We start from the raw sequence: 22,465 nt of genomic DNA on the forward strand, positions 1-22,465 counted from the left end.
CCCAGGCAGCGCTGGAGTGTGTGTTTAATGCCACAGGAAAGACGTGAAGCACCCAGAAGTCTCCTACCGACGTTGACACTGACTTGTTCACAACCCAGGGGCAAGATTTCTAGTCTCAGTTTCTCCTTCTTGGAGAAGCACACACTGCTCAGTGAGCAGGAGACCGTTTGGAGGGGATGGAACATTGTCGGAGGGGGATGTTGCCTCGGGAAGCGTTTGCTGCGGAAATGTGGCCATCCAGGCTTGCAGGGTGTTGAAAGCAATCACCGGTTACAAAAAAATGGCCAGGTATTTATGCTTGTGAAGCACTCCAGACCCTTCAATACCCGATTCTATGAAAACTGGGTAGGACATCTGCCTTACAGAAATGTTTGGTATATTTGGCATTTGCAGGTGAGGGTTTGTGAAGTTTAAGTCTCTTCAGTTCCCTGTTATTTTTTCCTCCATGTATCCTTCATCCTCGAGTGGGCAGAGTGTCCTGCCTGGGGCATAGAACGAAAGGCTTTTTACCTTGCCTGAACACCTGCCTGTCGTTTTGTTTCTCTGGAATGAGATCTTTACTTCATCCACTTACTGGTGAAGAATTAAGATTCCTTTTTCTTTTCATTCTTTTTGTTCAAGGCTTTGTGCTAGGTGAGAGATGGGCTTAGTTTCACATGCATGGAAGACTTGCCCGAGAAAAGGAAGGTCTTTCACAACGCATTAGCTGGGTTTTCTCTGTGATGCTGACCTCTGACCCCCAGGCACAATGTGGTATTCAGCTGTCCTGCTCTCTGAAGTGAAAAACCTTCAGAGCTCTCAACAAAGATATTTCACCGAGAGTAAGCAGGCCATGAACCCAATGACTTAAGATAAGAAGGCGGGTTAATTTTGAGATAAAGATGAAGGCAAGAGGGCTGTGAAAATGACAGTGCCCACTGAGGCCAGATGAGTGGTCCTTCCCCTCCCCCCCGTGGTGGTGGGGGGGGCGACACCTCAACCTTTCTTAAGACTTAGATTAAAGCGACAAGGAAACTTTCCATTCAATGGGACTTTTATAATGCTGGGATTTCTTTGGACAAACCTGTCCAGTGTTCTTGGTAGAATTCATCAAAGAAGAATAGAGCATCTTAGTGGGGGGAGGAAGCAGTTCAGAATGCAGGGACCAAGGGGGCCTCTTGGGAACACTGCTTTGGAATCCTTAACAAGTACTCTCATTCTAAGGGCCTCAAGGCTATAAGCATTCATGGGCTGGTTGGCAGGAAAGAAAACTTCACAAGTAACTTGGGGGCCCAGTCATTACCTTAGACAAAGTGCTGAGAAGGTTAACAGATTACCCCATTGCCCCCCTGCCCCCCTCCTCCTCCCCACTGCTCTCTAGAAACGTCAGGAAAGACTGAGACTCAGGAACAAGCCTTGCGTGTTTAATTGTAAGGTTGGTCAAGGGGCGGGAGACAGAGAGGCGAGGTAGGGGAAAGTCATGGTGTGGTTTACACTCACAAAAAATTGCTTCCAAGGACTGTGTTCAGAATTCTTGTCTGCCATTTGAGCAAGGACATCCAGATGTCCGTGGTGTGAGGAAACTGTTCTTTCCCTGCTTCTACCTCACCGCGGTAACTTGCAGATTTTTTTCCCCCCATGAAGCTTTATTTTTGGAGACCGCTGTAATTTACATGTTGGGACCTATTATTAACAGCTAGTTTTGTGCTGTTGTTGGAAATCTTTACATTAGGAAAGAATGTATGGGTTGCTTTGGGGGGTGGGGAGGAGAGGCTCTGATTAAAGGTTACCTTGTGTAGTATCTCAGATCTGTCCGGGGATCAGAGAATCGATTGGGAACCCACATCCCCCCAAGCAAAGAAAGTTCTCTTGGTCGATTTTAACTGTCTTCCCAAGTGAAGAGCGTTCACTTACTCTAAGAAGTGGCTATTTGGGGGGAGAAGGGGCATGGAAGATAATGTAAATACTTTTTTTTTTTTTCCTTAACTTAAGTGCTTTTTTTTTTTTAAGTTGTTTTTTTAGGCACCACTGTGGTGTAAGGACTGCAGTCGTTCCTAGAAGACAGAATTGATGAGCCCCTGTAGGAGCTACGTAGCATAGCTCATAAATGGGAAAAGCAGAAGCAATTGTGCTATATTTAAATTTTAGCCCATAATTGGGTAATCGGAGAAAACCTCTCTTTTATTAAATTCTACCATCCAGCGTTTGACCGGAAAACTTGGTGACCTCATGTTCGGCGACTGTCTGGGATTGGAGAGTGGTTAAAGTTAGTGTAAGAAGGTAACTCTCAACGTTTTTGTTAAAGAGATTGAGGTAACGGTTTAGCGCTTCTCCAGTGATTCCTTCAGAACGACAGTGCTCAACTCAGATGGTGTGCATTTGGCATTGACCAGGATAGGCTAAGTGTTTTCCACAGAAATGACCAGGCTTCGGGTTCCCAGGGAGCTCTCTTTATGAGAAGTCAAACAATTTTACACATAAGCAACTTCACAGCCAGTTCTCCTTACTCCTTGCATTTTTAAGCTGTTCTGGGCAAACTCTACATAGGAGGCTTTTCCAGAAATAGACTGGGGGCTACATAAAGTGTTGGCCTCTGGTGGGTAATTGTATGGGATGATTGTTGTCAACCTAGAGATGCAGTAAAAAAGATCCTGGTGTAACCTTCCCAACCATAGGAACCCAGTCTGAAGCTTTTACATACACTCTTTGCCAAAACTAGGTACATTACCAGTTGGATGGCAATGAAAGTCCAAGGAAGGAGAAAGGGAACCTGGGAACTCCCAAAAGAATAAAATTGCTTTGAAGAAAACCTTTAGTAATTGTTGTTTTCCCATCTGGCCTTCTTTCCTGTCATGGAGCCTGGCAAGATTCTCACCCATATCCTTAAAAACATTTTAATATGACCCCTTGATTTGCTCCTTCAACATGGTTTTTATTGAGAATCTATTCTGTGCCAGACCCCACCATTCAATTCCTCTCACCCTGTAGAGGAAGACACTTTGCTGTCATCTGTGCTAGGGACAAAACCCCCAGGAAAATGGGTAGAATGAGAACACCGGTCAGTCAAGGGCCACTTACAATGAAAGACCAACATTTAAAGGGTTGCAGAGGGAGAGAGAGTCTGGATAAGGGGGTACAAGAAGAGAGTGCTGCTCTTGAGGCAGACAAAGGGAAGAATTTTCAAGGAGCGACTAACATTGGGAAATACCACTGAGAGGCAGGAAAAACAAGACTAAAAATTCTTTTTTAAAAAAGACTTAGTTATTTATTTGACACAGAGAGAGAGAGATCACAAGTAGACAGAGAGGCAGGCAGCGCGAGAGGGAGAAGCAGGCTTTCCACCGAGTGGGGAGCCCAATGTGGGGCTCGATCCTAGGACCCTGGGATCATGACCCGAGCTGAAGGCAGAGGCTCAACCCACTGAGCCACCCAGGCGGCCCTTGGGTTTAGGAACGTAGAGAGCCCTGGTATCCCTGACGGGAGAGATCTTAGTGAAGCAGCGGAGATGCAGTCCAATTGCCAGTGAGTGGAGGAAGAAGCGTCAGGTAAGGCGGGGATGATGAGCGTAGGTAGGACAGCGGTAGCCTGCAAATACATGTTCTCCCTGTGTGGCTCCTGAGCAAGCAAGCACCAGGATCGAACCCAAGAGAACCCTCTCCTGCTGGATCTGCTTTTACCTTTTCAATCCTATTACCTATGCTAGAATTTGTTGTGTTACTTGGACCACAGGATACAATGTTATTTTGTCCTGTTACATCCGCTTCCAGTGTTGATGCTGATTCTCCGACAGCAGCTGGGCATCCTGCGGTCAGTCGGGATTCTGACACTCTCTGCCTGGGGAGAGCATCAGATCCCACAGGTGGAGGGCTCAGTTTTGAGAGACTGCCCCCCACCCACTTCAGATGCCAGGTGCAAGTCCAGGTGTTCACCGGCCTTCTGACCTCCTGGCTATCAACCCGAGCTTCCCTCCCGAAACCCTTCCTTGGCTTGGATTAATGGGCTCAAGTAGGTCACAGAATTCAGAAAAACATTTATTTGCTTGAGTACCAGTTTAGTATAAAAGGGTACAACTCAGGAACAGCCAGATGGAAGAGACACATAGGACAAGGTATGAGGGAGGGAGCGTGGAGCTTCTCTGCTCTCTGAGTGGGCTGCCCTAGCATCTCGCTGTGTTTGTCAACCCCGGACACTCTCCAAACACTGTCCTTTTGGGGTTTTTATGGAGGCTTCATCATGTAGGCCTGATTGATTAAATCATCGACCTTTGCCAACGGATTCAGCCTACAGGGACTGGAAGTTCCTGCCTTCTAATCATGTGGTTGGTTCCCCTGGCCATCAGCCACCATCCTTAGCTGGGATCCAAAAGTCATCACATTGACATAAGTAAAGACACCTGTATTGCTTTCAGCGCTTAAGAAATTCCTAGGATTTGGGGAGCTCTGTGCCAGAAACAGGGACAAAAACCAAATATATATATTTCTTACTAGGCATCACGATATCATGAACTTGGCCACTGTTTTAGATGGGGAGATAATTTAATTCATTTTATTCAACCTGTAGAGTTGGCTCTCAAAATTAGCGATACAACAAGTATTTCATATGGTGTCATTTTACCAAAAGGTTGAAGAAACTATAGTTTCAGGGATAATGTGAACAAAAGGCAATCAGGAACAGAGGAATAACATTAGGTACTTAAAGATAAAACTTTTGAAAAACTAATGCCTTTAGACATCGGTAATAAGAATTCAAAGTAAAGACAACTGTAACTTAGTACCTTGCTTATATATTGCCTAGTTGCCTTTTTTTTTTCTTTTTTTAAAGTAGGCTCCATTTCCAGCATGGAGCCTAATGCAGGGCTTGAACTTACAACACTGAGATCAAGACCTGAGCTGAGATCACGAGTTGGCGGCTTAACCATGCCCAGCTGACATTTGCACATAACATACTTCAGTTGTTTTCAGCTATACTAGAAAGAACTGACATACACACAGGAAAACAAAAACAAAAAACCTTACCCTAGTAAAATGAAAATTCAATCTTTTGCATAAAAACATTTTAAAAAACTCAAGATGGTAGAAGGATATACTTTTTAGCTTGACTTAGTTTTAATTTTTTTTTTTTTTTTTTTTATTTGACAGGTTAAACACAAGCAGGCAGAGAGGCAGGCAGAGAGGGAGAAACAGGCTCTCCGCTGAGCGGGGAACCCAACACAGGACTGGATTCCAGGACCCTGATCCGAGCCGAAGGCAGCCACCTAACCAACTGAGCCACCCAGGTGTCCCTCATCGTTATTTTTTAAGGGACAGTAATGATTGGCTATCAGTTGTGGTTTCTGTGATCAAATGCAGGCTCAGCAATTATTTGAATTCTTAGTTTGATTTTCTTCAGAGGCTGTTAACAAGAGTCATGGTGGTGTGCGTGGTGAGATTCGGCAACTAATGTACTAGACCTGTGGGTTCCTCTGGGGGGGGGGGAAGTACCTGAAAGGTGAAATCATTAAAGGGAGCTCACTCCTGATGCCTGAAATGGGGAAGAATCTCCTAGAAGGAAAGTTTCTGGGGGTTTTGTTTGTTTTTTAATTGTAAAGGGTAGGCAGAGGAGGTCCACCATGAAAAAGTAGCCTCGGAAGAGCTAAACGTTGACTCTCTCAGGGTTAAGATGTTCCAAGGAACAGACTGAAAATAAAGGGGAAAATGTGCAAATATGGGTTTACCACAGAGCTTGCATGAAAGTATTTAAATCTTCATCTTTCATGTGTTTTTATTGAGTTTAATGAAATTAAAACACTATAATCACATTTTCAGGCATTTTAAAAAGCCTAGTTCTCCAAACACCTCATACTTCCTCATTTATTCTGAAACCAAACCATTTTATCAGGTCTTCCTATTATTTCCTCTCTTCAAGGTGCCCCACACAGGGCCCAAGACATATCTCAAGAGCCTCTATGTTTGATAACAGAACATTTGACCTCCCTGGCTAGTGAGGTCCTGGGTGGCTGCCAAGCAGGGCCAACTCTCTAAAACATTGATTTGTGATGCCTCAGAATCCCCACTTCCCCACTTCCCCACTTCTGCTGCTTCGTTTTTCAGTCAGTAGTTTGCGTTCACCTGACTGAATATGTCGAAATTCTCTGCATGTTGATCCTGAAGAAAAATTCTTTGTTCAGACACAACAGGTTTCTCTTCCAACACATTCAGGTTTTTTTTTGGTTTTGTTTTTGTTTTAATACTTAATCCTTCTCCAGGAAGTTGAAAAAAGGCATGGAACTAATGAAAAACTGGTTTCTTTTTTTTTTCTTGTCTACTTTGACGATCTTTGTGCTTGATCGTAAATGATTCTTGCTTGACCCCTAAAGGTTTCCTTCCATAGTGACAGTCATAGTCGTAGGTGTAGCATAAGAGGATATTAAAGTGAGCTCACCATAAAATCACCACTGTTACACTGACCAACGCAACACTGTTAGTTCTTAACCACCGGGATGTCATAGGCAAAAAAGTAATTCCCATTATCTCCATCTTCAACAACCTGCCCTTTGGGCTTGACTTCCGTGTCATTCCGTCCATTGAACACCTGAAAAAGCAGTTCCTCCTCAAGATCTCTAAAGGGAGAGAGTTTTCAGACATTTCTTTCAGTTTCTAGATTTGATCTTCTGTCTTGTCATAGAGACTACACAACACCGGCTCATAGTATAGACTCCATCTTCAATGCTTAATCAAATGATATTCTCCAAAGTCAGCTGACATCTGCCATTAACCTAGGAAACACTTCTGATCTCATTTTCATCCAGCAGAGTATGAGAAAGGAACATGTCCTCTTGAGCTTGAAGATGTTCAGAGCTTGCAGGTCTGTGGTTTTGACAAGCTGTTCTGCATAAGGAAGGGGTCGCTAAGTGCCCTCATACTCAAGTCTAGCCTGGGCTCTACTCCACTGCTATCTACTTTCTCTTCTTTAAAGATTTTCTTTTCAGGGGTGCCTGGGTGGCTCAGTGGTTAAAGCCTCTGCCTTCAGCTCAGGTCATGATCCCGGGGTCCTGGGATCAAGCCCCACATCAGGCTCTCTGCTCCGTGGTGAGCCTGCTTCCTCCTTTCTCTCTGCCTGCCTCTCTGCCTACTTGTGATATCTGTCTGTCAAATAAATAAATAAAATTAAAAAAAAAATTTTCTTTTCAGATAAGCTGTACACACAACATAGAGTTAAAACACCAAAACCCCAGATCAAGAGTCCCACATTCCACCAACAGAGCCAGCCAGGCTCCCCCCATTGGTGTCTACTTTTTAGCACTGACCAACCTACCCAAACAGGGCCACTCCCTAAGTAAGCCTCTGGACTTCCCATCAGCATCTTGAGTACCCAAAGGAAAGCAACCAGGCACCTGGATGTCTAGTGGGTTAAAACCTCTGCCTTCGGCTCAGGTCATGATTCCGGGGTCCTGGGATTGAGCCCTGCATTGGGCTCTCTGCTCAGCAGGAAGCCTGCTTCCCTTCCTCTCTCTCTGCCTGCTTCTCTGCCTGCCTGTGATCTCTGTCAAATAAATTAATAAAATATTTTAAAAAAAAAAAAAAAAAAGGAAAGCAACCATGTGGGGCACAGACCTCAGCACCAAGAAGAGTCATTTGCAGTCACAGGTTGTTGATAGACAAGGGGAGTGGGAGCCAGTGGGGAGGACTTCCTTTGCTGGAGTGGGAGCAGGGGCCACTGAGTTGATGCTGTTGATCCCAAAGCCTAAGCTGTAAGGGGCCATGACATTGACAACTTCAGCTATGAAGACTGGAACATGCCCCAAATGGAAGACAAAGCCGTCTGAAGAGGGAGCATCATAGTACCACTTGGCCAGCCTAGCCATGATGTGTGAGGGTGCAAGAGGAGTTCTCCGGGTGACACAGCCAATTCTGTGGTCCTTTAGAAGGTCCTGGCCTGCACCATGTATAGGGCACCCCCTGCAACTCCCCTCCCCCCACCACCACCCTGGGCCACAGGGTGCCCTGTTGGATCCAAAAGACCCCATAGAGCATCCCATTTGGGAGGCCCATCCAGCATTTCCCCTTCCTCACTATGACTCCTACCCATGGGTTACAAAGACTTTCTTTGCAAAACAACATCCAGAAGATTGAACCTCATCTTCAAGGGCCAGGTAGGGTCCTGGCTGAGTTTTTCTAGATCTTGGGATGGGGTGGTCCAGAAAGAGCTCCCAACCCACCAAGTACTAAGTCAGTTATCACTCGCTGCTGGCTTTTCCTCCCATTCTGCTGCCCCCTCAACCACGATCTGTCTTTACCTGTTCTTTTGTAGCCTAGAGGTGTTGTGATTTTATTTGGTGGTGCTCATTTTAAAAAAGTTTGCCTTGGCAATTTGTAGGAGTCCGCTTGGGCAAATATGAAAGGTTTCTGTCATGTTAGACCATCCTATGTCCCTCTTTCTCTAAAGCCCCCTTTTTAGTGAACCAGGAGCCTGTCACTCCTTCAGGCAGATTCTGTTTGGGGTTGCAGGCTTTGGAGACCCAACCCATTTCTTTTTCACCTTTCTCAGTCCCCACCTTCATTAACTGCTGAGATGCGGCACAGAAGGGGTGGAGCAGACACAGATTAAACCTACCGGAGACCACCTTTTTGTGCAAACTGCCCCTCGAGATGCATCAGTGATCCTCGCCCTCCTGTGCAGCACCATTTGGAAAGCTGCCAAGTAATGCACTGCAGAAGTAATGCCAAAGGGTTCCCTCGTGAGCTGAGTAAATGCCTAATTCAGTTTTGCTATTCTGTGACAATCCCAAACTTTAGTTCTCTCTCTTGTGATGGGAGTATTCGTCGCATATGTAGCAGGTAAAAACAGTCTTCAGGGGCGCCTGGGTGGCTCAGTCAGTTAAGCGGCCGCCTTCAGCTCAGGTCATGGTCCCAGGGTCCTGGGATAGAGTCTTGAGATGGGTTCCTTGCTCAACGGGGACCCTGCTTTCCCCTCTGCCTCTGCCTACGCTCCCCCTGCTTATGCTCTCTCTCTGACACATAAATAAAACCTTAAAAAAAAAAAAAGAGAGAGAGAGAGCCTTTAGATCACAGATCCTGATATTAAACTGGCTCTGTTTCTTCACTTGCTGTGGGACCTTGGGCATGTGACCTTACCTGTCTTAAGTTTTAGCTCTCCTAGAGGTCAGATGGAAATAATATCTAACTCAGGGTTAATAAGAAGAGTAAATGACAATTAAATGCCAGCAAAGTGCTTGGTATACATATTTAAGTAGTGGGCACACAGTGACTATTGTTTTCCTAATGATTTGGTGATAGTCACAAAGATACATAAGATTAGAGTATGTGCGTGGATCGGCACAGATCTGGCATCTCCACTAAACAGTAATACAGAATGCATGCCCTTCTGACACAAGCAGGTGCCATGGGATCAGTATATAACGCAGCATATTAAAGATGCCTTTTTAAGCAACACTGTTTCAGGGGCATCTGGGTGGCTCAGTCCGTTAAGCATCTGGCTCTCCATCTCAGCTCAGGGCCGAACTTGAACGTGATCTAAGTAGGATGTATTAAAACGTTTCCATAACTTGGGAAACAGCTTTGTCTTTTTATTTGTGACTCTCCAAGCCGCCCCAGGCATTTCTCTTCTTTTAGTTTTAGCGAAGGGATAACACCTTCTTTTGTGTGACCCTGCACTAACTTGTATGAGCGTAACCTCCTTCATCCAGGGCTGTTCACTGAGTTTCTCCCGAGGGATCTCAAGAAGGTATGAGTCCCTGAGAGCAGTAGTTGTGATGGGTTGGTTTCTCAGTATGTTGACATGGAGAACAAGAGTGGTTATGGTGCATCCATGGATTTGGACGTCATTGCCTTGGTGTGTGTTACTCAGTGTCATACTGTCGCACATACTTTGCATTTCTTCTTCTAGAGGCTCGCCCTCTGGATCTAAAGTAGCACGTTGGTCCCTCTAAGCTCAACGTGATAGTACATAAACAGGCAGACATGAGGAATCAGGGTCCAGTATCTCTCTCTCTCGGTTTTAGGATTTAGAATGTGTTTTTATTTCTGTTTTGCTAGCTTTTCTTTTTAATGTTCCTTGTTTTGTTTTTCTCGTATAGATTAAATGTGGACGGTATTAAAATAATTATAAGCAGAATCTTTGGGTGGCACATTAGCCCTCGATTTTGAGTCCGGATTTTTGACCCAGGCTTGGTGAATAGGAAAAAAAAAAAAAAATGATCTCAGTTTCTGTGGAACTCTAAGGAAGACGTTGGAAAGTGGACTTTTTTATTTAGTAGAGTCAAAGGGGGAAAAAAAGGTGATAATGGAAGTCCGGGGAATGGAGTGCGAAGATTGAATATGATACAAAGAAGTCAAGAAGAGGGGGAGAGGGGAGTGATGTGTTCAGAGGCAAGGCCTGGCAGTTCATTTGGTTTGTGGTGGGAAGCCTCATTCCGCCAAGAGAGTAGCTTACAAGGCTGGAGGTGTTTATTGCCAGCTCAGCATTTCACACCAGCATTCTGGCCTGAATCTTTCAGAGCTGCCAGAAACTGCTCAGGGTTCCGCAGATGCCTAGGAGTCTGAATTTAGGGCCTGAGTCCTATCTTTTTTCACCTTTTTTGCTTCTCACTGTAAGCTCACAGGGTGCTTGAGATCCGAAGTGGAGTGGCAGCTTGTTAATATCAGGGGCTTTGCTCTGTGGTCACTATAGCAACAGAACCTGACACAGGGCACAGGCACTCTGTATGACTTCTTCCAACCTGTCTGTGTAGCAGGATTGGCGTTTCCAACTACAAAAGACTTTTGCCTCTGTCAGTCCCTCATAAATCACTGTAAAAGTGGCAGATAGGTTTCAGTCCCATTTTACTTTAAGGTACCTACCACCTGATTCCAGAGTGGTGGGCAGGGGCCGGGGATTGGCAAAGAGGTGCAAAGGATACTGGTATCTTTTCTTTTTCCTTTTATTTTTCCATCCAGCCACCCACTCCTCTCCCCTTTTTATTTCCTGAGTCAAAACTTAGCCAGTAGTATTGCTGGTAGAAAAATCTGGTTTTGACTTGTAAATTGAGCAGGTTAGATCAGAAGGGCACTGGGAGGGAATAAAATTGGAGGACCGTCTTAGTCCAAAATTGCTTTTTGGTCTGGGACTTGTCAGGTCAGAAATTCTTATTTTTCTTTTCATCTTTTTGTCTTTGGCTTGGTCTAGCCTGGCAGTTGACAGACTTTGGCTTTTTGGGCTAGATCTGGTCCACTGCTTTTTTTTTTTTTTTTTGCCTGGCCCAAAAAGCTGAGAATGGTTTTCATAGTTTCAAGTGGTTGGGGGGAAAAATATCAAAAGAAGAGTAATATTTTGTGACATGTGAAAATTACCTGAAATTCAAATTTCATTGTTCATAAATAAGTTTACTGTGGAACGTAGCTATCTTTGTTCACATACAGTCCATGGCTGCTTTCCTGCTACAGGGGCAGAGATGAGCTGTTGCAACAGACACCATATGGCCCTCAAAGCCTAAATTATTTACTGTCTAGTCCTTTACAGGAAAAACTTGCCAAGCCTTGCTCCAGGCATTTCACGTGAACCTTCCCAACTTCTCAGAATATTGTCAGTTATCTCTTAATTCCCTAACTGCTTTCAAGAAAAATGCAGAAATGCAAACACTGTTGTATCATTTCCTTTCAGTTAGCCGGGGATTTGGGAATTGTGGGACAGACTCCTAAGAAAGGCCTCAGGAAGAATGTGGGTGAGAAGTGGGGAGGAAACAGGAAGTATCTTATGAAATTTTAAATCAAATTTCATTTTCATCCCTTTCCAAAAATCTATAAGATGGGACATCTCTAATAGTTTGGGGCAGAAAAGGAAATGTTGGTTCCAAACAGTACCCAATTGAGTATTCTTAAGAGCCTTCTTCAGATTCTATGATAAAAATGCAGGAGGGGCACCTGGGGGGCTCAGTGGGTTAAGCCTCTGCCTTTGGCTCAGGTCAGAATCCCAGGGTCCTGGGATCGAGCCCCCATTGGGCTCTCTGCTCAGCGGGGAGCCTGCTTCCCCTTCTCTCTGCCTGCTTCTCTGCCTACTTGTGATCTCTGTCTGTCAAATAAATAAATAAAATATTTAAAAAGACAAAAAACCCGCAAGAACTCCAATTAAGATTGCTTTTATCCATTGACATCTTAATTTCGTGACTTTTTAGTTTTTGTCAAGATAGGTTTTTGCCCAAGTTAATACTCAAAATTATTTTCCCCGATGTTCAACTTTCCAAACATTTTGCTTCATAGGTGTTGATTTACCTGTCTATCACTGGGGACATGGAGGCTAAGATAAACTAGTTAAACTCTTGGTGATGAAGAGCAGTGGAGATAAAGACACTCACTCAGTGTTCCAGAGCCTTCCCCCGAAGAGCTGGCCCTTCTTTGAAGGTGAATTTGATGGCACCCCTGGGAACATTCCCCTTTTCTTGAGAAAGATTCCCAGTTACCTTTCAGTCAGTGGAGGATTTAAATTTCCTCATCTGGACACCTCTGAAAAAGAGGGGCTGGTGCCTTGTGTTTTCACTCCTACCCCTGTGAAAACAGCAGAGGAGGGGAAAGGCTGGAGGCAGGCAAAAAGGGAAATCTCTGAAACTAGAGAAAACGCAAACAAATTGTGGCCAGCCGACTCAGCATTCCTCACCCACAGTTGGTCCTAATTAAGGAGACTCCCGTTAAACAGCTCAACTTTCTGCTCTGGTGTTTTTTCTTTTTTTTTCCCCTTTCGCTCTGGCCCTGCCAGCTGACATGGCAGAGCTTTAACTAAACCACACCTCGGAAACAGCCTCTCATGTCTTCCCCTGCTCGTCTCACTTCTGTCTCTCGCCCACTACCCTGCAATTACCCTTTGCTGCATTAAGATCCAATAAAATACACTGATACCCCTAATCCAGTCGCATCCATTTTGTCCCGCGGAGTGCTATGCAAGCTGTTGGCAGGGCTGAGTAGCTAGGCGTTGTGCCGTTAGAAGAGCACACGTAGAACCTGATTGTGTCATAAAAAGGTGGAATTTCTCCAGGCTTATTTTGTTGCCAAGTCCAAGCAATAATTCCTTCCACTCTGCTTGACTCCTTGATTTTCTCAGTCCGTAGCTTCTCCTGTGCCCAGCTGATGGACTTGGGAATTTGATTTCAGCTGTAGTGACCTGTGGTCTTGTGCTCAGGAGCTTAATGTTAGTAAATCTCTGAACTGGAAACCAGTCTGAGTGATGGAGGTGGTGGGCATCCAATGTCACCTACTGGTGCTGGGGGTATTGATGTATTAATAAAAAACAAGTTAGTTTCCATCACTCTATGGTTATCTTAGTCTGCCTAGGCTGCTTTAGCAAAATACCAAAGACTGGGAGACTTAGACCATAGAAACTTATTTTCTCCCAGTTCTGAAGGCTAAAATTACAACCTTGAAATGCTGTCAGGTTTGGTTTCTCACCAGACCTCTATTCGTGGCCTGTGGACAGTCATTGTCTCTCAGTATCTCTGCGTGACTTTTCCTCTGTGCGCACATAGGAAGAGCTCTCTGGTGTCTCTTTCTTTCTTTCCTTCTTTTTTCTTTTTTTAAAGATTTTATTTATTTATTTGACAGACAGAGATCACAAGTAGGCAGAGAGGCAGGCAGAGAAAGAGAAAAGGGAAGCAGGTTCCCCACTGAGCAGAGAGCCCAATGCAGGGCTCCATCCCAGGACCCTGAGATCATGACCAGAGACAAAGGCAAAGGCCCAACCCACTGAGCCACCCAGGCGCCCCTCTCTTCCTCTTCTAAGGATACCAATCCTGTCAGATTAGGTCTCTGCCCTAATGATGTCATCTAACCTTAATGACCTCCCTAACGGCTCTATCTCCATATGTAGTCATTGGGAGTTATGGCTTCCCTTTAAAGATGGGGGGGAACACCCACGCAATTTGGTCTGTAACAATGGTCTAGGCTTAAGAAACTCTCAACTTTAGAGCAAAGATTAAATGCAGAATCAAGAAGGCAGTGTTGCGAGGCAAGAAGATAATTTAAAAAAATTTTTTTCTATGATCCAAGTCCAGGAACTTACACATAGGCACAGGATTTTGTATGTAAATGCAAGGGCATCCAGTTCTCCAGACCGGTTAAGGACTCGATGCTCGTAGGTGAATTGCCCCAGGTGAGGTGGCATCTGTACAGATTTGGGCAGAGGGTATGAAAGAAAAACATGGTTTGATTTTGACCAAAAATGGGGTCCTGATTAGGAGCGGGCCTGTGATCCTGTTGCCACCACTCAAAAACCTCAGGCCTTATAGGAAAGAAAACTGAGCTCAAGCAGATGTGCCAATAGTGGCTACACCTTGAGCAGGAGTGGAGGTGGGCTCACACTGGGGCCGCGTAGACAGCAGTTTTCTCACTTCTCTGTTGCATCAGGCATCATCAGGAATGACAGACGTCCTCTCTCCGTGAGCACACCGGGGTGACGTTTCAGATGCTTGGTGAGATGGCGGCCTTGTGTTTTTTCCAGTATCCCTTTCTAGATGCCACAGGGAACATTGGCAGTCACTGTAGAAATTATGAACTGAGTGACTTTAAAAAAAATGACAACAGTGGAATATATGATTTCTGAATTTTGCAGAATAGCCAAGGTACCATAGGGCATTGGGGCCTAATTTCCTAGGCTTTTATATCAGCCGTCTTTGATCTCCAAGATCTTCAGACTTTGTGGTATGAAGGCTCCAAAGTTGTGCTATTTCCCGATTTTTCAATGTTGCCAATAGTACCATGTAAGCTAGACTATAGGAATTAAATCTGAATTTTGGCTCCCCAGCCTATAGTCATTGACAACACGAGCCTTGGTGTCTGAGAGTTGAACAAAATCTGTCAGAGTGTTCTATGATTCCAGCTGGAATTTAGGAAGTGTCTTTAATAAGTTGCTGAAACCATTAGTTTTCTTATGCACTGGGATCCTGGTGTGAGCTTACTGTCAAAATACCAAGGAGGCCAAATAAATTTTCCTAATTGTACATATCCTCCAGTTTCCTATCAGACTCTGGTTACCTTGTTCTTTAGCGTCCCATCTTCTAGGTCATCTTTATCCTTGAGTTGGCAAACCCTTAGCTCAAAAATTTACGTTGGCTTCTTCTCCATACCCCCCTCCTCTAAATCTCTCACTCTCTGCAATTCATCCTTTCCTCCCATTGCCTGGCTCTGTTGGCCAGATCCGGCTAGCTTGCTGTTGTCTCTGCCAAACCACAGACATGTAAAAAGCACTGTACTCCCCCTTGCTCTTGGAGTGCTCTGAGGCCACATGGGGGTTCGGAGCAGGAGAGGTGACTGACTTTGAGAACTTTGGGGGTCCTTGAGTAGAAGGTTGGTTTCTCAACATGGCCTTGATTCATTTGCAAAACTGAACATCACAGAATTGCCCAATTACATTATGACTCTCATTGTCTCTTTCTTTCTTTCTTCTTTTTTTTTTAAAATCACTTACCTCCTTAACCTCTCGAAGGCTCTCTGAGGACTGTGGCTGATAATTCAGTTCATGCCTCTAACAAGTCTACCACATTTGGTGCCATGGAGGGGTAGATAAGCTGAAGTTTAACTGCACACCACACCTTCCCCAGGTCATGGCTCAAATGTGATCACTGCAGCAACTCATGAACTCCAGCTCTTCAAAGCTGACTTTCATGGACCAAAAGTTTCCTGTTCAGGGGCGCCTGGGTGGTTCAGTGGGTTAAAGCCTCTGCCTTCAGCTCAGGTCATGATCTCAGGGTCCTAGGATCAAGCCCCACATCGGACTCTCTACTGAGCAGGGAACTTGCCTCCCCCTCTCTCTCTGCCTGCCTCTCTATTTGTGATCTCTTTCTGTCAAATAAACAAATTTTAAAAATCTAAAAAAAAAAAAAAAAGTTTTCTGTTTAGGACAGTGCTTTCCAAAGATGCAAGTCGCATATGTAATTTAAAATTTTCTGGTAGGGACATTTTAAAAAGTAAAACAGGTGAAATCAATTACAGTAAGTTTTACTTAACCCAATATATCTAAAATGTTGTTTTAGTATGTAATATAAAGTTATTAGTAAGATGCATTACAACCTTTTTTTCATACTAAGTATTTGAAATCTGGGACTAAATCTTTTGAAGTCCTACTGTATGTTTCCATTTCGGCTAGCCACATTTGAAGTGGCTAGGAGCTACCATGTTACACAGATCTAGAAGATTGCCACCTTGTTAATAAAGGAGAACAAGTGAATCCACTTGCTGTAGGGACCAGAGATGGAACATTACTGACTAATTCTCTCAGTAGGAACCCACATCTCCATGGCTGTCTGAGTGACCTCCGGGGAAACCTGAGCTGGCCGTCAGCTGAGTGGCTTACCTCCATGAATGGGCCTGAAGAAAGTATAAAAGATAAACAAAGAATGGGATATCTTGGGAACTTTGGCTAGAGCAGAGTTCAGAACATGTTCCCTTGTTGAGATGTACCAGAGGAGGCTTAGATCGGGACAGATCGTCCTTTCTGTCATTTGACTCCATTTCTTCCTGTTAGGTTTTCCTCCTATTAAGAGTTTAGAATCAGGGGCGCCAGGGTAGCTCAGTGGGTTAAAGCCTCTGCTTTCGGCTCAGGTCATGATCCCAGGGTCCTGGGATTGAGCCCCATGTTGGGCTCTCTGCTCAGTAGGGAGCCTGCTTCCCCCTCTCTCCCTGCCTGCCTCTCTCCCTCCTTGTGATCTCTGTCAAATAAATAATAAATAAAATCTTTTTAAATAAATAAATAGTTTAGAATCAGGGGCGCCTGGGTGGCTCAGTGGGTTAAAGCCTCTGCTTTCGCTCGGGTCATGATCCCAGGGTCCTGGGATCGAGCCCCGAATTGGGCTCTCCGCTTAGCAGGGAGCCTGCTTCCTCCTCTCTCTCTGCCTGCCTCTCTGCCTCCCTGTGATCTCTCTGTCTATCAAATAAATAAATAAAATCTTTAACAACAACCAAAAAAGGAGTCTACAGTCCACTACTACACTTCCGTAGCAGACAAGTGCTAAAACATAGGCCAAACATGAACATAAACATATGTGATGTTGAACTGTATGAAAGTATTCATGTTTAACCATTTCTTACCTATAAAATGGACACTTGCATATGGTTTAGCCTCTTACATTTCATCCTAGAAGGCAAGAGTATTCTTGAGGTTGTAAGCAAGGAAACCTGTATCTAGACTCTAACCTGGTTGGTGGTTTAGTCCGAGGAAGTTACAGAAATTTTTAAGATGAGAGCAAGCAGGTCCGGGTCTCCTGGATTGTGGGACCCAGTCCCGTGTCAGGCTCCGCACTTACAGGCTCTCCAGTCTGTAGGGAGTCTGCTTGAGATTCTGTTCTCCCTCTGCGCCTCCCCCAACTTTCTCTCTCTCTGTTTCTCCCCCTCCCTCCCTCTTTCTCTATCTCTCTCAAATAAATAAATAAATCTTTTAAAATAATAATAATTAAAAAGGTGAGAGCGAGTATCAGGTCCCTAGAAGTATATACTTTGAAGTCAGCCTAGTCCGTTTCTAGCCATGAAGTTAACCCAGGAGGACAGGTTCATCTGAGTCTCTTTATTATTTAACTCGATCTTGGATTGATCCTAGACCAAACTTTATGTACTCTTTTCCCTGTCCCCTTGAAGTACCAAGAATAATTTCACTTTCAGGTGCAGGTATTATGAAACCCTCTTGGCTGCAGAACCATCCAGTGATAGCATTATCTCAAGCACTTAAATTCTCAAAATACTCCTTTTGTGTTGATCCATAGCCATCCAGACTCTTAGGAACCTAGAATCAGGGTCATCCCCTTTGCTAGCCTCCCACCCACCTTGGCTGTCACATTGCCATCAGACCCAAGTCTAATCTACATTTTGTCTTAGCATTAGTCATTGTTTCCTATTTAACTGCCTGGCCTAGGCCACTGTCCATCAACTTCAGCAAGTGAGACAATATCAAAAATTGTGGCTATTGGTGACCTTTCCCCCTCTTCCCTGTTTGATGTTCATTTGTCTCATAGAATACAGTCACCCTTGTTGGTACAGTGATGGGGATTGAAAAACCTCCCAAGTCTCACTCTGGCTTCTTCTTATAAATAGTTGGGGATTTAGTTCTCAGAAATTGGGTATACTGTGTGGTCACACAGCTTCCTGATGTCTTAGAGCCTGTTTCCAGTTTAGATGGTAAAGCATTGCCCTTCCTTTCCTAGAGCAAGAAGTCCTAAGTATCTCTTTGGGATATAATCTTAGGCTTCCAATTCCATAAACTCTGCCTGCAAGTAAAAATAATCACCCCTAAATCCCATTTCTTAAAACCATCTTATTATAGATATTTCTCCACTTTCAAAGGACAAAGTCAGCTTCTGTGTACAGAGCTCTTACCCATTAAGTGGTAAGTAATCTGGGAAATTTGGTTGCTAACTCACCAGGCATATATATCCTGGACAAATGGAGAAATGATCCAGTATTCAAGTCTGACTTTTAAGAACCACACTGTGCTAGAGAAGCAATGAGGATTTTTTCCTATGTAGTCACAAGCTAGTCCACCCTTCCCACTAGCTAGCCCACACCCTTGGCCCTCTGGCTGCCCGCAGGCTCCCTTGGCTATTCAAGTTCTGTGGAATGGCTGGACCTGAAATATGGGGAGCAGACTGTGTGAGAGAAGTCTGGGAGGGGTGGCCAGTCCTAGCCAAGAACTACGTTAGTGTTGGTGCTTTTCCCAGAGGGGAGGAGTGTTCCCTGCCCTGTGCATTGCCATGTGTCAGCAGAGACACAAACAGAACAGTGTTCAGTTGAGCTGGCCTCACAGTCCTTCTTTTCATCCTACAGAGGAGATAGGGTGCAACAGAGTGTCCCTAAGACTGTGGTTTCAGGGGTAGGAAGTGGGCAAGAAAACAGAAAGAGGAATCTGTTGCTATTCTTACAGCCCTAGATGGGGGGTTTGATGAATTAGCACTCAAGAAGCTGATTTGTTGAAAGGAATGGTATAGTGTCACAATACAGGCACTCCCACCCAAATAACAAGAATAAGCTGGATAAATAACAAAAATAACTTAGAAGACAAACCATTAAATATCTAAGAATGCAAAGTATTCAAATTGAACTAAATTCCAGAAAGGAACGAGCCCTTTCTAGGAGAGAAAAAATGCATGGCTGTTGTCATTCTAGAGGCCCAGCAGCAAGAGGAGTATACATATCTACCATAGGTGAGAATAAGGAGAAAGTAGCTCAGCTTCATACAGAACTTTTGGAGGCTACATGTTGGCTGGGAAACTAAATCCCAGAGCAAATGTTGTACCCACCCACTCCTCATTCTTTCCCATGAGGACTTTGCTTAATAGACACAGTGGCAGCAAGTCAATAGCGGAGGGCAGGGCAGAGAGATGAGAACAATATCCCCATCCCTACCCAGTGCACAGAGAGCATTCATTGAGTACCTATGAGTAACACACTACAAAGAAATTTGAGAGCAAGGCAGGAGGATAGAAATAGACCCCTTCAAAGCATAATGGCCCTTCACTGAGTGTATAGAAGCAGCCTACCAAGAGTAAAGAGAACTCCACAAGCAGCCCCAAAAGCTGGTGCCTGGGCTATAAAGCATAGAGAGAGATATCTGGAGTCTCACTATGGTCAGATCCCAGGCACTACTGAGACAATCTTGGTCCTACCCTCAAAATATTTGAAACCAGTGATGCACTGACTTTAACCAAAGAGACAACAAAGCCCATACCTTGCTCTGCTACAGATGAGACCGACTCGGCTCTGAATCCTAACAGCCTGACAGAAGGGGCGTGTCCTTTTCTAGGTATATGTATTGCTGTTCTCTGTTTATATACATCTGGCATTTGATAAAAAGCTATCATATAAAGAGGCAGGAAATATAACTGAGAGAAAAAATAGTCAATAGAAGTAGGCCTGCAGATGACCCAGATGTTGGAATTAACAGACAATATTGTAAAATGCTTTCTATAAATATTTTTAAGGCTCTATTAGAAAAGATAGATTATGTTCTTGAGTAGTAGATGGAGAATTTGAGCAGAGAACTGGAATTTCTTAAAAAAAAAAAAAAGAATGTTTATAAATTCCCTCTGAAACAAGGATTTCTTAGAAACAAACTACTGATCATTCTTTGAGAATATGTAAGAAGCAGTTCAAAGTCTTAACCCCTTCCCTGAGTTTATGCATTCCTACTTTCACAGAAGCCAGGAGTTCAAGTCTGCAAGTGTGTCCAAGCCCACTATGTACAAGATACTGTATGAGAGGTACATAATGGTACATAGGAGACTCCATCGTGCCCCTCAGGGGAATACAGTCTAGTGTACATAAAAGAATGAGATTTCTTCTGACAAGGAAGATCATAGAAAGCATCGTAGAAATTTGGTTTGATCTGGGCATTGAAGAAAGAGCTAGGGAGAAATGCGTGGAAAGTAGGTAGGGTTTATTGACATTGACTTGACATTGACTTTGACTTGACTTGACATTGTTGTCAAGTCCCGTAATATTGCCAGGACTCAGAATCTTCAGTGGGACACAGATGATTGCACAGTGATGATAAGATAGTCCTGTACTTCCAAAAAGAAATTAGGTGAGACAACTCATCACCTAATGGGAACCCTAGAGGACATAAGAATTTGGAGCAGGGTGGGACTGGGCAAAAGGAGATGAGCATTGTGTTTATCTGTATCCTAACAGGGCAAAGTCATATTTCTGGGTTTTGTTGGAAAATTAAATCACTCCTTTCTCTGAATCCTCTTATGTATGTTGTCTATACTTTATATGATATTCATTTCATGTATGTCTTCCACCCTTGGATTGTGAGCTCGTTCTGATAGTCACTCATTTTCAATGCCCATGCAACTGAGATTGTCACGTATTGTCAATACTAGGAGTCTGGTGAATGTTTGCCCAATTGAAATTTAATTTAACCCTCAGCAGAGTCCATAGGACTTAGATTCAGATAGTCTGGCTACAATATCTGTGCTCTTAGTCATCACCCTATGTTAATGATGGCTTGTGGGTAATCTTGAGCAGTGGGCCTTAGAATTTTGATTTTAGGATTATCAGCAGTGAGGAGCTAATGAAGGTTTGGTGGGTAAGTGCTACACTTTTGGGTGATTAGGCTTGATTATATTCAGTGTGTGTTGGAAGGAGGGAGAATTTACAGACAGGGGTGTTCTGTAAGAAGGCTTTTGCAGTGGTTTGAGTCAGAGAATATTAGCTGTGAACCAGAGCAGAAGCAGGAGAAATGTGGAGGAAAAAGAGATTTGAGAGGCAAGTGGTTACACAATTACAGACTTCTTGAGAGGGAAGTAAAGAAAAAAGAGTTAAAGCCATACTGAAGTTATTGATAAGGTGATGGGGGACGGAGAGGGGGCAGGGGGGAACTGTGATACTTTTCAGAGAAACAGGAAATGAGAAGTTTGAGGTTTGGAGGGAGGATTAAAGGATATGAGGCGATCAGTAAACAAGAAAATGAATATCCTGCTGAGAAAAATCTTTAATTTACTGCCATAACCTGTTTTCTAGTCCTTTAGAAATATCCCTTGACAAGAGTCATTTTCATCATCTTGTTTATATCTGACTTAATCTCTCATATGTTTATTCTGACTTATTTTCTGTTCTGTTCCGAGAATGGATAAAAATGGTAAAGTGTCATATTCCTCCAACAGCCTTCCCAGAATGAACACTTCCACACCATGCAAAGTAAATGGATAAACGTACAAGAGAACATTTCTCTTTTACATCTTTTGCATTGGTGATGGTGGTCTGGATTTACAAGTAGGCTGGATTACAAACGAATATTAACTTTCTCTGCATTCGGTTTTTCTCCTAAATTTAGACCTAGCTTGTTGCTGCCCAACCCTCTTTTCTGCCCCTGAGATCTATGAAAGAAAGATTTAAAGAGAAACAGGAGATCGCAAAACCCAGCTTAGAGTGACCCGAGAGAGTTTCTTTGTGCCAAAGAACGGATGCAGTAGCCTTGGTGAGCTCTGAGCCCTGCCCTCCTCTTTGTTTATTGTTTGGGTGCCATATTTGTTTATTTTTTTTAAAAGATTTTATTTATTTATCTAAGAGGGAGAAGCAGACTCCCCGCTGAGCAGGGAGCCCGGTGCGGGGCTCATTCCTGGGACCTGGAGTTCACGACGACGAACCAGAGCCCAGGGCAGATGCTCAACCAACTAAGCCTCCCAGGCACCCTTGGTGCCATATTTAAGCTGCTTGTCTTTCTCCTTCTGATCTTGAATGACCGGCAGTTACCCTGTAGTAAGTCTGGCTCATTAGCTGATAGTCTGCAAATTCTTCTAGAGACTTTCCGTTATTAGCCCTTAGGCAGTTGTGTTTCGATTGGGACAGCGTCCATTCAGCCTCTTTTCTGCCAGGCTCTTGATTCTTCAAAACATCATCCAGATTGTTCCTTCTGGCTCTTCCTGATCTGATGGCGGAACTGCAAAGTGAATGTGTCCTCTCCTTACTCTACTCAAAATCTCCCCATCAGAACGTCTAATCTGAAAGATCAGGCTCGGTTAAGTGTCATTCCGAGGTGT

The 22,465-nt window shown here is 44.0% G+C and overlaps 1 protein-coding gene across 1 annotated transcript in view; it reads left to right on the forward strand.

The window, feature by feature from the left end:
* Positions 1-22,465, forward strand: part of NAV1 (neuron navigator 1) — a 252,392-nt gene that overhangs the window by 185,618 nt on the left and 44,309 nt on the right. The window lies entirely within an intron of this gene.

The sequence above is a fragment of the Neovison vison genome, chromosome 10 (assembly GCF_020171115.1).
Source record: "Neovison vison isolate M4711 chromosome 10, ASM_NN_V1, whole genome shotgun sequence".
Classification (NCBI taxonomy): domain Eukaryota; kingdom Metazoa; phylum Chordata; class Mammalia; order Carnivora; family Mustelidae; genus Neogale; species Neogale vison.